Raw genomic sequence first — 12,525 nt, 5'->3', positions numbered from 1 at the left:
TGGGTTTGCGGAGTTCAGGAGCCAAAACGTTCGGTTCGCAATGTGTTCAACTGCCAAGGTACGACTTTAATACATAATAATAATAATAATACACAATAATACATGATAAAAACAGAAAAACATAATAAAACATTAAACATCCCTATAAATGATTCCCTTCAGATGGCTCGGGGGTCAGACAACTCTAAATCCTCCAACATTTCTCCAATGAAAAGAGGGACATCCTAAGGAAAAGTGGGACATTCCAGGATCAAATCAGAAACTGGGGCGGCTTCTCCCACATCAGGGGTGTCCCTGGAAAATAGGGATACTTAAAGGGGTCTGAAGCGGCCTTAGTCACAACTCGCTATACCTTGGTTGAAACCACTGTCACCTGGAAAAAGAGAGTCTGGACATAAGAGCTTGCCTCCGGATTTCTCTGAAATGCACCCCATCGTCCTGGGGTCCTTCGAAAAAGGTGCCAGCTTGGAAAGGACTTCCTGGCAGGAGAATGCTAGAAAGATGTTGCTGGAAAACAGGGGAGGGCACTGTCAGCCCAGAGGCCGGATGTGACCCCCAGGAACTCTTTATCTGGCCCTCAACCTGCCTGCCTCGCTTCTCCACCCATGAAGCAATTAGGCTTGAAAACAGCCTCCCGTTGGAGATTCAAGAAGGGCTGGTTGCGTTAGTCTGTTGCCAAAAAGAGCCTTGCGGCACCTTAAAAGCCAACAGGTGTATTGGGGCGGCGCCGGCCCAACCAAGAGGCAAGGTGAGGCTACTGCCTCAGGCGACAAAATTCACAGGGGCAGCAGATGCGGATGTCAATTTTTCCTCCCCGACTTGTTCCTGATGTAGATCTTCCCCCACCCCTTCTTCCCTGGCAGAAAGGGGGGCATCATTTTGGGGTCCACATCAGATGCCAAAATGTCTTGGGCCGGCCCTGCAGGCAGCGATTCCCATTCATTTCCCTCCCTGTGGACCACTTGAAAGCCGCTGAAGGTATTCCTGGGCCATCTAATTATTTGTCTGCCTATTGTAGTAACAGCGATGCTCTGTACTCGATGCTGTACAATTTTAAATCATTCTTTCCTTTTTTTTTTCCTTTCTTGCTTCTTCTATTTCTTATATATTGCATTTTCTTATAGGGCAGTTTGGATTCCACAGAATTCGTAACGCTAGGGCTCTGGGTCTGCCAGCATAATCGGGCAGGCCAAAGAAAGCCTCCCCCCCACCCCTTTCTTTTTTCAACAGAGGTTTCTCCGCACAGCAGTTCTGGAAAATCACCACCAGATGGAAGCAGAAAATAATCTCCGAAGCCGTGGAAGAGACCGGACCCTAAATGATATGGGAAAGGGGCCGTTGCTTTCGGTAATGGGATGTCAGGGTGAGTTACAGGGCAGTTCGATGTGTGTTTACCTACTGTGTTCAGTGGGAAAGACTCTCAGGAAAATCGTATCGCAGAATCATAAAATCAAAGATGAGGTTGGATTCATTGCAAGGGGTTGGACTAGATGACCGTTGGGGTCCCCTCGAACTCTACAATTCTATGATTCTCTGATGTGGAGGAAAATGAAGGTGATTAGGTATCATATGGCGCAGCTGGCTGGCTCCCTCTCGTTCTCCTATTGGGTATATTTGCACTTTTCCTTGCACAAAACTAAGGCATATATCCTTTGGGGCTCTGCAATCCTTTGTGCGCTTACCTAGGGGAAAGCGCTACTAAAACTAAGCGGGTCTTACTTCTGAGTAAACATGAATCGGATCGCTCTAGACGTTTCGTCAGCTCGCCAAATTATGCAATTTTATATGCTCAGTTATAAACGGTGCATTTTACGTTGTTTAAAATATAAAAGGAGTTTGGGTTAGATCAGCTGAATGTATTTCCATTTTCCCCAAGATTTCTAGTTGTTGACCCCTCAACCTCAAAAAACAAAAAACAAACAAACCACCATTTCCCCTCCTGGTGAAAGTCCTTATCACCTGCTAATGTTGGCACTTCCACACCGCTATTAAGGCACAGCTACAGGGGTCAATTAAAAAAAGTTGGCAACTCTATTGGGTACTAATCTGAGTTCTTTGTTCCTGGAGAGCCAGACAAAGACATGTGTTAATGATCTGAGCTGTGATTTTCTAGATGTTCAATTTAATTGGAGCTGCCAAAATCGGGCCGGGGGTTGTCAGATGTCCAACTCTCTCTCTCTCGGTGCAAAGGGACAAAGCGAATACACATTGAGACGATTTGCGCCAACTACCTAACATTTGTTTAGTGAAAAGCATGTGCTAAGCGTTGAAGAGAGGATTCGCCTGGCTGGGGTCAGTGGTCCCCTCCCCTCCCCACCCCCTTCATCACAGGCCCTACCTTCCTCCTCTCCCCCCCCCCCGCCCCCAACACCTGCAGCCTGCACATTTCTCTGTGCTTGGGAACAAACCACACTGAGATCAGTGGGGATTGCATCGAAATCTGGTTTCCCCAAAGTGGCGCCCTTCGGGATTCTAGCATCCACCCTAATAAAGCAGCACAGCTCAACCGGTTCCTGGAAGGACCATTTGCCATGGGGCTCCTATCCAGAATGGATGCCCTACTCGGATCAGGACCTCATACCAATTTTCTGGTGAAGAGCTGCCACCTTCAACACATACCTTACCCCCCACCCACCCAAAAAAAACACACCTCCAGCCTGCTTTCCTGGGTGTATCCACTCGCTTGAGTATGAACTCAACTGAGGGAAATCAACTGAGCTCATATCAAAGTCGGAATATTTTTGCCCAACGTGGGGCTCGAACCCACAACCTTTAGATTAAGAATCTCACGCTCTACTGGCCGAGCTATTTCCCCCCAAATGATTTCAGTAGAAATGCAGTACATCTCGCCATAGCAGGGAAAGTTGTGGCAAGGTGGCCTGAGTCTGCCCAGCTGCTGCTAAATGTTTGCAAGGAACTTCAAGTCCAGAACCCTCTTCCTTATTTACTACTTATTGCATTTATATCTCCACTTTCCTATGAGAAGCTATGGCATACAAAGTTCTCTCCCCCGCCCCATTTAATCCTCACAACAACCCTGTGAGGTAGGTTAGACTGAGAGACAGGGCTTGCCCAAGACCGCCCAGTGAGATTAAAACCCTTGACTACCAGGTTCTAGTCCAACACCCTAACCACTGCGCCACACTGTCTCCTGGGCTTCATAGGCTTTGGCTTCATACACACCACACATTTAAAGTGCTCGGCTTCCCCCGAATAATCCTGGGAACTTTACTTTGCCCCTTGACAGAGCTACAGTTCCCAGCACCCTGAACAAACAACAGTTCCCAGGATTCTTTGGGGGAAAAGCCAAGTGCTTTCAATGCACAATGTTACGCAGCTCTTTATCTTTAAAGCAAGCTTGGACTGGACTATTCAGCGTGTTCTGAATATACAGTATTCTGAATTGTGGAGACAGCTGTCAATGAAGTATCTGGGCTGAGCCAGGTAGCCTGCATATCTGGGTGACCTTTTCCTCCTGGGGTGGGGGTAGTGATAGCCCCTTGATAGGGTTGTTCTTGCCTGTGGCTGGGAGCCATTTGCACTCCATTAAAGGTAAAGGGACCCCTGACCGTTAGGTCCAGTCGTGGCCGACTCTGGGGTTGCGGCGCTCATCTCGCTTTATTGGCCGAGGGAGCCGGCGTACAGCTTCCGGGTCATGTGGCCAGCATGAATAAGCTGCTTCTGGCGAACCAGAACAACACACGGAAATGCTGTTTACCTTCCCTCCGGAGTGGTACCTATTTATCTACTTGCACTTTGATGTGCTTTCGAACAGCCAGTGTGGTGTAGTGGTTAAGAGCGGTAGTCACGTAATCTGGGGAACCGGGTTCGCGTCTCCGCTCCTCCACATGCAGCTGCTGGGTGACCTTGGGCCAGTCATACTTCTTTGAAGTCTCTCAGCCCCACTCACCTCACAGAGTGTTTGTTGTGGGGGAGGAAGGGAAAGGAGAATGTTAGCCGCTTTGAGACTCCTTAAAGGGAGTGAAAGGCGGGATATCAAATCCAAACTCTTCTTCTTCTTCTTCTGCTAGGTTGGCAGGAGCAGGGACAGAGCAACGGGAGCTCACCCCGTCTTGAGGATTCGAACCGCCGACCTTCTGATCAGCAAGTCCTAGGCTCTGTGGCTTAACCCACAGCGCCACCCACGTCCCCATTAGGAAGAGGCTAAAGGGATGTGGGTGGCGCTGTGGTGTGCCTCCAGGGGCAAAGTCAAACAGCTGCATCAGCAGCAGCAAAAGTGACCTCTTCGGAGCACAAGCAAGCCTGGGCATTGTGTCTGAAGGTCCTGGGTTGACCTCCTCTTAGACTTGCTGATGTGGTCCAAAGGAAGGAAGAGCAATAAGTCTGGCACCGGCTTGGCTGCAGGAGTTGCCGGAAGGAGGAGTACAGGGCACCGTCCAACCGTCACGGCATAATTAAACTATGGAACTCCCTGCCACAGGAGGCAGTAAAGGCTACCGATTTGGATGGCTTTCAAAGAGGATGAGACAAATTCATGGAGGAGGAGAAGGCCATCAATAATGACTGGTCATGATGGCTAAGCTCTGCCTTCAAGGTAGGGCCGGATTTAGGTTTGATGAGGCCCTAGGCTACTGAAGGTCATGGGGCCCTTTATATGCCCACCTGTCCTTTGTCAACAACAATTTGTCGCTGTTTTTTGTGTTGAATATATGCTATATGGTAATTTATGGACCTAATAGGCATCCAAAGCCATTTGCACATAACAAAATAGGAGCCTACACAACACAAAACACTGTTGCTGTATGTAGGTTTTGTTTTTTATCTTATATTTTGGAAATATACATCCTGTTGTTTTTTTCCCCTTTAATTTTTTTGGGGGCCCCTAAGAGAGTGAGGCCCTAAGCTATAGCTTGTTTAGCTTATACATAAATCTGGCACTGCTCCACGGTTGTTTCTGAATGCCAGTTGCTGGAAACTACAGGAAGGGAGAGTTGCTCTTGCGTTTGATGCCTGCTTGTGAGTTTTCACTGGCTGGCCACTGGGAGAAGAGGATGCTGGAGTAGACGGGCCACGGGCCTGATCCAGCGGGCTCGCCTTGTGTTCTTACTGGAAGCATCTCTCTACGATTTCCCATCAGGGTCTTTTCCTCTGCCCTCCCCACAGATGCCAGGCATTGAACCTGGGACCTTTGGCATGCAAACCAGATGTGCTACCACTGAGCCAGGATTCCCCCCCCCCCAAGCCTTTGAAATGAACTTCCTTAAATCTCTTCTCGTGTTCTTATCTTCTTAAGTGGTAGAAGCGTGTGTGTGTTTTGTTTTTGTTTTTTTATTAATAATTTCAAAATACAAACTATCAAAACCTAGCATATTCATTATTCCCTATTCCCCCCCACCCCCTTCAAACCCTTCCTCCCGCCCCAAGACTTCCCTCAGCTCCTCTCTGAATTCTCAGCACATGTTATTCTCTGCATGTTATAAAATTGTACATAATCCTTACCTTATCTATCTCTCTATCATCTATCTATCTATCTATCTATCTATCTATCTATCTATCATCTATCTATCATCTATCTATCATCTTTCTAGCATCTATCTATCATCTATCTATCTATCTATCTATCTATCTATCTATCTATCTATCTATCCATCCATCTATCATGTTATCAACCAATATATTTGTGTATGTTTATTCAAACCCTGCCAAGGAGTCCAGTTCTTTTTGTTGTCTTTTTAAATAATTTGTAAAAAGCTCCCTTTCTTCCTTAAAGTCACAGTTGTCCTTGTCCCGCAGTTTGTATGTCAACTTAACCAGTAGAAGCGTGTTTTAATGGTCTGGCGTGGATTCAACGTGACTGCGTGATGGATCATCCCTGAGACTTCTTCAATGTGCAGCTCTGCTGGAAAAGATGACTTGTGTTACTTGGGTGTGTGTATGTGTGTTTGCTTTTAACAATGTTCAAAACCCCATCCTCAGGCCCCGTCCTCCAGCCGGGCTCTGAATCACCCCAGAAGCTTCCTCCTTCCCTGCAAGGATGCCACTGGGTTCTCATCCTGGCATTAAAGCCATCCCGTTAGCACCGGCTACAGGGGGGTTGCGCGGAGGAGAGGGTTGGAGAGGGGAGGCCTTTTGAAGCCCCTATAAAAGCCCACAATTACAGCTGGACAAACTGGGGCAAACAAAAGAGAGAGCCTGGGAGACTAATCTTTCCGCCAAGCAAACAGATGGGCTTGCAGGGGGGTGGGGGACACCGAGAGATTGAGGGTCCATAAACATCTTCCAGTGGCTTCCCAGAAGAGATGCAAATGTCTCTTAGTTTTCTCCAATGCTGTGTGTCTGATTCTGTTGTGTTGTAGCTAGTGGTAGGTACCTGAAACCCTGAAGAGCGGCTGCCTGTCAGTGTAGACAGTACTGAGCTGCATAGACCATTGTGTAATTCAGCTTCCTTTGTTCCTGCATATATCTCAGCAGTTCCTAGCTGTTTTGGTATGGTGACCCACAAAACCAAATTCGCTTGGTATGCTGATCTATTGACTTATTGTCATGTGAAATTTCTACCTGGGGGGTCTTTGACAGCCATTGGTTTTGTGCATGGCAATGTTTTCATAACCATGACTTGAGACATCCATGCAAAACTTCTCTGAGCACCCATAAGGACCTTGTGGCCAAGCAGCACAGGATCTCCCGTGAGCCAGAGTGGATCCCAAGTGTTACAAGCTAAGATGTAAGTCTGGGCAATGTTTGGTTACAAGTGTCAACTCAGTATTATAATAGGCCAGCAAAAGAAAAGTTGTAAGAGGCATTCATCAAGGGTCTGGAAACCAAGAGGAGATATGATGGCTGTCTTCAAATAAGGGAACAAGCTTGTTTTCTCCTGCTCTAAAAGGTAGGACATGAACCAATGGTTTCAAGTTACAAGAAAGGAGATTCCGACTCAACATCAAGAACTTCCTAGTGCTAAGAGCTGTTCGACAGTGGAATGGACTCTCTGGGAAGGTGATGGAGTCTCCTTCCTTGGAGGTTTGTAAGCAGAGATTGGATGGCCATCTGTCATGGATGCAACCGTTCCTCATAAGGCTTGGGTTCCAGACCCTTGATCACCTTGGTTGCCCTCCTCTGCACACGTTCCATCTTGTCAACACCCTTCCTGAATTGTGGTGCCCAGAATTGGACACAGTATTCCGGGTGTGGGTTGACCGAGGTAAATACATTACACTGGCACTTTATTGCATGCTCCTAAGGAATGCTGATGTATTCCACTTAGCAAACATACAATTCATTGTATGCTGCATGTATGCACACAAACATAGGTCAGTATGTGTTTTGTTCCAGTAGATCCGCAAGATGCCCTCCGCCTATCATGAAAAGGTGAACAAAGATGCTTGCTCACCTGTAGTGCTGCAAGAAGGTATGGGCACACACACACATTTCCTCAGGGATAGGGAACCTGTGTCAGGAAAATGGATGGGCTTCTTTTCCCACCCATCCCTGCCTCCATGTAACCTTATAGGCTCAGGATATGAGCTTTCCCAGCCTGCCATCACTTCCTTCTCATAGCAAACCCAGACAGCGAGTGTCAACAATACGGGTCAACTAAAAAGCAAGAGGAGCTTACTAGCATGGAAACGTTTGCAAACATCTTTGATAAATTAAAACTTGAGGAGGCAAAAAAACAGCCACTCCTAAACAGCCCAAAGAGTAGTAGCACACATGCTCAATGGTCACAGAATGGTTGGAAAAGGGAAACAGAAAGCAGGGAGATGGAACGAGCCACCTTGCAGGAGAGTATGGCTGTGAGCAGGAGCTTGCAAAGTGAGGATCCACTGCAACATTTTGTTGCAGATCCTCTTCTTTTTTTAATTCAGTCTTGCCTCCTCCAGCCTAAAAACACACACTCAGACTTTGCATTTGCAAAATGGCAGATTAGCAGTCATTAGGTGAATCCACACAGAAGCCTGTGCTTCCCCATAAGGTCTGAAACAGGCTCTTTCTAGCTTGGGAACAGCAGGCTGTAATGATAGCAGGGTCACTAGGGAGGAAGTGCAGTTGAACATAGTGGAGGTAGGTAGCCGTGTTGGTCTGACACAGTTGAAATAAATAAATAAAGTGTCCAATAGCACCTTTGAGACCAACTACGTTTGCTCTGGGTATAAGCTTTCTTGTGCATGCACACTTCTTCAGATACAAAGGAGCTTGTTTCTGACTAAATGTCTACAGGACTGGATAGCAAGTCATTCCAGTGTTCACCTGGCGGGGGGATGGCATGTCCTTCCCAAATGCATCCCAGTAGACCTCCAGGCTGTCATTTCTTTTGTGGTTAGTGTTCAAGGACACGCCAGGGAATTTAGGCTTGTGCAATTGAAGTGGACCAAAGCACTCCGTCACCCTAGCACAGCAAATCCTCCTTAAAAAATAATTGGAGCTTTTACACTTAGGAAAGTGATGGGGAGATGCGATGGAAAGTGTGAGATGAAGAAATGTTTAATGGAAAGACGTATAAACACCCTGGAAGAAAATCAGGATGGGTGCTCATTGCCATATAACCCACCTAGAAACAAATCAGAACAAATGTGCAATAAAGACTGAACATCGTTTAACCTCTGCATAGGGTTATGCAAGCAAATCAGAGCGAATGCTCTACAAACAGGTTGCCCCTACAAGCTTTTGGAAAACTGCTTTCCTGTTGGTTCTTTACTGCATTGTATGTGGCGCTGTGGGTAAAAGCCTCAGCGCCTAGGGCTTGCCGATCGAAAGGTCGGCGGTTCGAATCCCCGCGGCGGGGTGCGCTCCCGTTGCTCGGTCCCAGCGCCTGCCAACCTAGCAGTTCGAAAGCATTCCCGGGTGCAAGTAGATAAATAGGGACCGCTTACTAGCGGGAAGGTAAACGGCGTTTCCGTGTGCTGTGCTGGCTCGCCAGATGCAGCTTTGTCACACTGGCCACGTGACCCGGAAGTGTCTCCGGACAGCGCTGGCCCCCGGCCTCTTGAGTGAGATGGGCGCACAACCCTAGAGTCTGTCAAGACTGGCCTGTACGGGCAGGGGTACCTTTACCTTTACCTTTATTGTTTCTAGAAATTGTGTCTGTTGAATAATAAATCCACTGAATTCACCAGCACTTACTCCCGTGTAAGTGTGCATAGGGTTGCAACCTCAAGTATGCCAAATTTCATGCTGGCAAAGGTGTGAGAGGCAGGTGAGCGGCAGAGAGGAGCAGGAAGCCAGGGGATTATATTTGCTAGGTTGCATCTGGAAAAGAGAGAGAGAGAGGTGGGATTGGAGGGTCTCTGAACAGCTCAGAGGTTAGGTATGCTACAGGCTCTGCCCCTCTGCAAGCCCCTCCACCCCACCCTGACTAGCAACAGCTCTGGGGAATCTGACTGCTTATTATGATCTCAGTAACCAGGAAATGCATATTGTTTAATTATCTTTGAGCAGAAAATCTGGATAATATCACAATGCCTTGTTATTGTTGGAGAGGAGGAAAGGAATGCAGCTTTCCATAAACTAGCAGATTGCAGAGGTAGGAACCTCTGAAGTTGCCTTTCCCCAGGTCAGGCTGTTCGGCTCATCTCTCTAAGCATTCCCTCCTCTGATTGGCCAGGGCATTTGGGAGTCTCGTTCCCGAAGCGCCTGTCACAGGTGGCCAAAAGAGCACCTTCCGCACACAAGGGCGAAAGGGGGAATGAAAAAGAGTATCTGGTAAGAGAGCAGGGCTGGCTTGCCTGCTGAAGAAGAGTGCTCTACACTGCAAAACTTTGTTGCAGGTCCCACACCTTCTTTAAGCTAAAGGATGCACTGGAGGGAGATAGCATCCATACCATATATTTAAGGCACATTCAATGCACATTGAAAGCCCCCACCAAAGACTCCTGGGAACACTAGTTTGCTAAGAACGCTGGGAATTATGGATCTATGGGGGCACAGGATTATTTGGGGCAGCCGTGTGCTTTCAATGTACATTGAATGTGCTTTAAACTTAAGGTGTGGCTGCAACCCAGCCCCACAGTCCTTTGCTCTCAACGGTTTAAAAGACTCAGGAGCCTTTGAGATGATAGAGGGTTGTTGCGCTGTAAAGGTAAAGGTAAAGGGACCCCGACCATTAGGTCCAGTCGTGACCGACTCTGGGGTTGTGGCTCTCATCTCGCTTTATTGGCTGAGGGAGCCGGCGTACAGCTTCTGGGTCATGTGGCCAGCATGACTAAGCCGCTTCTGGCGAACCAGAGCAGCGCACGGAAACGCCGTTTACCTTCCCGTCTGATCGGTACCTATTTATCTACTTGCACTTTGACATGCTTTCGAACTGCTAGGTTGGCGCTGTTGTGCTGTATGACCATGTAATATTCACATGTGTGCATTGATGGCGCCTGTGCACTAGAGACAGGCTGAATTGCACTGCACAACTCTGCAAATCCTATCTACGTCCTTACTGGGGATCTGTTCCTGGGTGACGGCATGCACAGGATTGCACTGTTAGCTTCGAGAGAGCCTGGGGAAGGAGCTAACCCCTGAAGAATACCACCTCTTGTGACTCATGCTAATAACACTTTTTAGCAAGTATCACCCAGAGGGGGCTTAAAATGGAGATCCAGCAGGAAACTAAAGAATAGGAACCATCCTCTTTAAACAAGGACAGTTGGAGCATCTGGTTAATCGAGTGTGTGAATGTGTTTTAAAGGAGTGGAGAGCAAGAGCGGAATTCCTTCTCACACTTCTGCGAAACCCACCCAGGCCCAAATATTTGCCTCCTCTGTCTCCTGGGCTGCTTGTGTGGCAGGGCTCCCTCCCAGGGAGGTGAGGCTGGGAACCCAATTGCCTGGCAAACACAATTCCCTGGGCACAGCCAGTGTCATTAAAGCATCCCTTTCTAATGCATCCATTAATCCCATGGCCAAACAAGCCCCCTTCCTGGTTACGGAGAGAAGGGAACCCCCACAGGCAGCTGCAAAAGGCACACAGGAAAAGGGGAACAGCTGCCCCACTTTGATCTCCCAGGGATGCCAAATCAAGACCCAGAGCGCGAGATAGGGGAGAGAACTTTTTTATAAATGACTCAGGAGTGTGGCCTGCTGCCTTTATCAAACAAGGTACCGGTAAATTAGAAAACTCTCCATAAAAAGAGGCATTTATTATTTTTATTTTTATTTTATTGTTATTATTATTATTCTGCCTTTTACACATTCAGGAGAAGATTTTGGGAGAGTGTATTATACAGCCCTCTGGAAAGTGTATATTCAATAGGAGTGGAGAGATTCTTTTAAAGAAAAATTATTAACAATCTTTATGGATTTTAATTTTGGGTGTCCCAGGCAGATATGATAAAGGCAGGAAAAGATAACCGACAACAGAGGAAATAAACAGATCCCTCTACAAACGAGCACGCAAGGGAAAAGCAGTTTTGGAAACAGGTGTAGATGGTACTACGTGAATCTTCCAAAATGAAAGTTTAAGATGAAATCATATGTTATAAAAGCAAAGGAATTGGGACCACTGGGATCGTTACACATTCCAGATCCTTGCATAGTATGACGAAGAATAAAAACTAAAAAAAATTGTAATGCAAATTAAACTCGTCTGATTTTGAGAGATCTTTCAGCATTCCATGTTTTTGTGTTAATTTCTTTACTGATGCTAAATACTACACTTTGTTATACCACTCCTCCAGCGCTTGGCCAAAGTCATTCTGGCTGCCATCAGTATGTGGCCTGCTATAGCTTTATTTTTCGTTTCCAAATCTTGGTTCGAGAAGAAGTTCATCAAAGCCAGGTGTAGGGTCCTGCCCACAGGGTGCTGTATGATTTTTTTGGATTTATTTTTACTAAAGCAGGTGGAAAGGTGCTTAACTCGATTCGTTGTGCTCATCCTACCTGTCTCCAGTGGTGATTTGCAATCATTCATGTACAATTAATTATATGCAAAATCATACACAAAATTTTATACACACAAACACCGCTATATGCATATAATCCCATGCTGTACTATGTTTATGCAGCATAATTTTATAGCAATACATACACATTTGTATACAAATATATGCAGTGCCTTATGTATCTGTCTATGTACTGTTTACTTCAGGAAACCTGGGATATGCATGCAAGCAATATTTTCAAGAGTTTTAAACAGTTGCTTTTAACTGTTTTTACCAATACTGTCACTGCTGTATTCTTTTTGTATAATAACAATAACAATAATAATTTATTATTTATACCCTGTCCATCTGGCTGGGTTTCCTCAGCCACTCTGGGCGGCTCCCAACAGAAAATTAAAAACACTATAAAACGTCAAACATTAAAACCTTCCCTAAACAGGGCTGCCTTCAGATGTCTTCTAAAAGTCAGATAGTTGTTTATTTCCTTGACATCTGATGGGAGGGCGTTCCATAGGGCGGGCGCCACTGCCAAGAAGGCCCTCTGCCTGGTTCCCTGTAACCTCACTTCTCACATTGAGGGAACAGCCAGAAGGTCCTCGGCGCTGGACCTCAGCGTCCTGGCAGAATGATGGGGGTGGAGACGCTCCTTCAGGTATACAGGACCGAGGCTATTTAGGGCTTTAAAGGTCAGCACCAAC

This window comes from Podarcis muralis, chromosome 6 (assembly GCF_964188315.1).
Source record: "Podarcis muralis chromosome 6, rPodMur119.hap1.1, whole genome shotgun sequence".
Lineage (NCBI taxonomy): Eukaryota > Metazoa > Chordata > Lepidosauria > Squamata > Lacertidae > Podarcis > Podarcis muralis.
The sequence above is the reverse complement of the archived record's forward strand: the minus strand, read 5'-3'. Positions refer to the sequence as shown.